Source organism: Carassius auratus, chromosome 3, assembly GCF_003368295.1.
Source record: "Carassius auratus strain Wakin chromosome 3, ASM336829v1, whole genome shotgun sequence".
NCBI lineage: Eukaryota > Metazoa > Chordata > Actinopteri > Cypriniformes > Cyprinidae > Carassius > Carassius auratus.
This window is the reverse complement of record NC_039245.1, coordinates 21,225,408-21,230,421: the sequence shown is the minus strand read 5'-3', so window position 1 is coordinate 21,230,421 and position 5,014 is coordinate 21,225,408.

The window sequence follows — 5,014 nt, the reverse complement described above, 5'->3', positions numbered from 1 at the left end:
GGCCAATGGCGGCCATGTTTTTTTAGATATGCAAATGTCCTCATAGGTACTTGTGCCCCTTCAGACCAAGACACTGCATACCGATTTTCAAGTCGATCGAGCCAACGGTTGCCTAGTTATAGCCATTTATGTGTTTTTTCTATCTTATAGCGCCCCCAAGTGGCAGAGATGCGCAATTTTTTTGATTTGACCAAAGATTGAGCTCATACATATGTATACCGAGTTTGGTGAAGATATCTCATTCTGTTCAAGAGTTATAGTCAAAATAGCATTTGGCTAACGTTAGCATAGACGCTTTTTGGTGTACTGTTTCGCGTAAGAATTGAAATTTCAACTTTTTTTTGATAATTATTGATATTGAGTGTCCAGGGAATATTTATGAAGTGGTTTGGTTCTGATTGGTTGAAAATCCTAGGACTAGTTCGCAAAAGTAGGTTTCGGATATAGCTCGATTTTGCGAGAAAACGGTGCGTCGTAGACCCCAAAAAGGCGCCATACACTTTTGTTCGGGCTAACTCAAGGATTGCTAGGATGCGATGTTTTTGAGTTTATGGCTAACGGTTTACGATTCACGGCCAAAAATGTTGAAAATTTTTGTTTTTTGCGCTGTGGCGCCCCCGTTTGGCCGATTGGGCTGAGACTTTGATAAGTTCTCCCCAAATTGAGCTCTACGATCTGTCCAAATTTCAGCTCTCTAGGCCTTACGGTTTGGGCTGCACGTTCAGTTCTAGGGCGGAAGAATAATAATAATAATAATAATAATAATAAAAATCCTAACAATTACAATAGGGTTTCAGCACTGCGTGCTTGAACCCCTAATTAAAGCTGCAAGCAGCATTTTACCGGGGTTCAAGCACATTAAGGCCTCTGAGGTGGTCAGAGCCAACCTGGATGTATGGATGACATTTAAACACATCCAAAATGGAGAACAGGCTGGCAGACAAACACAAACACTGAAATTAAATGATTAGACTAATATATGTATACTCTATAAGCATATGCACACACACACACACACACACACACAAAGACACACATATACATGGACACACATTTTGTTGCAGATATAGGTATTTGAAATAAGTGATAGATGACAATAAACTTATTGCACACACACTGAAAGTAAATGATTAGACTAATATATTAATTCTCTATAGGCATGTGCACACACACACACACACACACACACACACACACGCACACAAAGACAAAGACACACGTATACACGCACACACATTTTGTTGCAGATATAGGTATTTGAAATAAGTTATAGGTGACAATAAACTTATTGCAAGTCTTCTCTTTTTAAGAGTTTAGATGTCATTTTCAGATTAAACTGTAATCATAATGTGGCAAAATTGTTAAAACTGATATATCTGTATGAACAAAATGGAAAACATTGACTCAATGAGATTTAAAATGTTACAACAGTTAATTTTTTTATGTTTTGGCATGAATTCATGAATCCTTTCAACAGTACTGTTCAACTTAACTGAATGAGCCCATTAGTGGTCTTCCGCTGCCATCTAGTGGTTATAAATTGCATTTACTCAAACAGCACTGTGTTTAAACATAACTGTTATAGTGTTATGTTTTTTGCCCGAACTCTCTTGAATTTTGCATGCTTGTTTAGAATGAAGTTAGGCATTATTTTACACAGTTTTGATCATTTGTGGGCTTTCTGTTTGTATTAATAGGCCTTTGTGTACACTGTGAAAAGAACATATTATACAATCACTGGTTTATAGTTGTCCAAATGCAATTGTTCAACATGTTTTTGATAATTATTGTCCTTCAGAGTCTAGAGAATTGTACTTCAGTGGTTTTATTGATTTTCAGCTTAAAGCCTTGGACTACTTTGCCTAAGTAACTTTTTTAAATAATCTTGAATATTTAATTAACAGCTTTATTGACAACATTGGTTCCAGAAGTTGTTCAGAATGAGGAGATCTATCATATGATATGAAGATCTAGTGTTTATGTGAATTTATGAGCATTTTCAGACAATTTGAGGCCATTTACCATATAAATCTTATGTTTTGAGACCTTTTCTACTGTTATAGCGCCACCTATGATCCGATCTCCATGAAAATTTGCATGCTTGTTAAGAGTCACCTGTTACATGTTTTCACCAAGTTTCATAAAGTTTTGAGTTTTCGTTTAGGTTTTATATGCTTTTGGGTATTTTGGTCACGCCCCTTTTCTAATTTAGCCAGTTATAGCTAACCAAAGGATAAAATTCAAAATTATTTTGATAATTATTGATCTAGAGAGTCCAGAGAAAATTACTGCAGTGGTTTGGTTTCGATCGGGTAAAAAACCTGGGACTAGTTCGCAAAAGTAAGTTTTTCACATATTTGTGAATAACAATTGAACGATTTGATTGACATCTTCGCTCCTTGAGGCAAAGTTGTTCACAAAGAGGAGCTCTATCATATGATATGAAGATCTAGTGTTTGTGTGAATGTATGAACATGTCCTACAAATTGTGATCATTTTCTATTGAAAATGTGTGTTTTTGAGACTTTTTCAACTGTTATAGCGCCACCTAAGATCCGATCTCCATGAAACTTTGCATGCTTGTTAAGAGTCACGTGTTACATGTTTTCACTGAGTTTCATAAAGTTTTGAGTTTTCGTTTAGGTTTTATAGGCTTTGGGGTATGTTTGGCCACACCCTTTTTATAAATTACCCATTTAACGCTAACCAAAGGACAAAATTCAACATTTTTTTGATAATTATTGATCTAGAGAGTCCACAGAACATCACTGCAGTAGTTTGGTTCCGATAGGACAAAAAACCTAGGACTAGTTCGCAAAAGTAGGTTTTTAACATATTTGTGAATAACAATTGAACGATTTGATTGACAGCAATGGTTCTTGAGGCAAAGTTGTGCATTATGAGGAGATCTATCAAATGATATGCATATTGTGTTGATATGTGAAACACCACGTGATTACAGAGCCATAAAACTCGTTAGCGCCAACTAGTGGCCGATTTCTTTCAAAATTCTTACAGACCTTAAGGTTCATGAGTCGAACGTACCCAGCGAGTTTCGATCCGATCAACATCCGTTAACCCTTTCAAATAGGTGCTTAAAATTGTTTGGCCAATGGCGGCCATGTTTTTTGAGATATGCAAATGTCCTCATAGGTACTTGTGCCCCTTCAGACAAAGACACTGCATACCAATTTTCAAGTCGATCGAGCCAACGGTTGCCTAGTTATAGCCATTTATGTGTTTTTTCTATCTTATTGCGCCCCAAGTGGCAGAGATGAGCAATTTTTTTTATTTGACCAAAGATTGAGCTCATACATATGTGTACCGAGTTTGGTGAAGATATCTCATTCCGTTCAAGAGTTATAGTTAAAATAGCATTTGGCTAACGTCAGCATAGACGCTTTTTGGCATACTGTTTCGCGTATGAATTGAAATTTCAACTTTTTTTTGATAATTATTGATATTGAGTGTCCAGGGAATATTTCTGAAGTGGTTTGGTTCTGATTGGTTGAAAATCCTAGGACTAGTTCGCAAAAGTAGGTTTCGGAATATAGCTCGATTTTGTGCGAAAACGGTGCCTCGTAGAGCAAAAAATGCAGCTGTGCACTTTTGTTCGGACTAACCCAAGGATTGCAACGATGCCATGTTTTTGAGTCTACGGCTAACGGTTTTACGATCTACGGCCAAAAATGTCAAAAATTTTTAGTTTTTTGCGCAGTTAGCGCCCCCATAGGCCGATTGGGCCGGTTTTTTGTATCTGAGTAGCGAGCAGGAACTAACTACCATCTGACCAAGTTTCAGCTCTCTAGGCCTTACGGTTTGGGCTGCACGTTCAGTTTTAAGGCGGAAAAATAATAATAATAATATAAAATCTTAACAATTACAATAGGGTTTTCAGCACTGCGTGCTTGAACCCCTAATTAAAGCTGCAAGCAGCATTTACCGGGGTTCAAGCACATTAAGGCCTCTGAGGTGGTCAGAGCCAACCTGGATGTTATGGATGACAGTTAAACACATCCAAAATGGAGAACAGGCTAACAGACAGACACGCACACTGAAAGTAAATGATTAGACTAATATATGTATACTCTATAAGCATATGCACACACACACACACACACACACACACACACACACAAAGACACACAAAGATAACACATATACATGCACAAAACATTTTGTTGCAGATATAGGTCATTTGATAAAAAAGTGATAGGTGACAATAAGCTTATTGCAAGTCCTTCTCTTTTTTTAGAGTTTAGATGTCATTTTCAGATTAAACTGTAATCATAATGTGGCAAAATTGTTAAAACTGATACATCTGTTATGAACAAATGGAAAACATCAATTCAATGAGATACAAAATGTTATCAACAGTTAATTTATTAATGTTTTGGCATGAATTTCATAAAACAGTACTAGCTGAAAGAGCCCATTAGTGGTCTTCCGCTGCCATCTAGTGGTTATAAATTGCATTTACTCAAACAACACTGTGTTTTTAAACATAACTGTTAAAGTGTTGTTGTTGGTTTTTTTGCCCTATCTCTCTTAAATGTTGCATGCTTGTTTTAGAATGAAAATATGCCATTACTTTACACAGTTTTGATAATTTGTGGATTTCTGTTTGTATTAATAGGTCTTTGTGCCTCTGGGGTGGTCTCGGCCAACCAGGATGTATGGATGACATTTAAATACATCCAAAAGACAGACACACACACACTGAAATTAAATGATTAAACTAGTTTTTAAGAGTTTAGATGTCATTCAGGTTTCACTGTAATCACAATGTGGCAAAATTGTAAAAAATGATGTGTCTGTATGAACAAAATGGAAAACATTGATTCAATAAGATGTAACATGTTATAAAGTTAATTTATTAATGTTTTGGCATGAATTCATGAATCCTTTCTACAGTACTGTTCATTTTAACTGAATGAGCCCATTAGTGGTCTTCCGCTGCCCATCTAGTGGTTATAAATTGCATTTACTGAAACAACACTGTGTTTCTAAACAT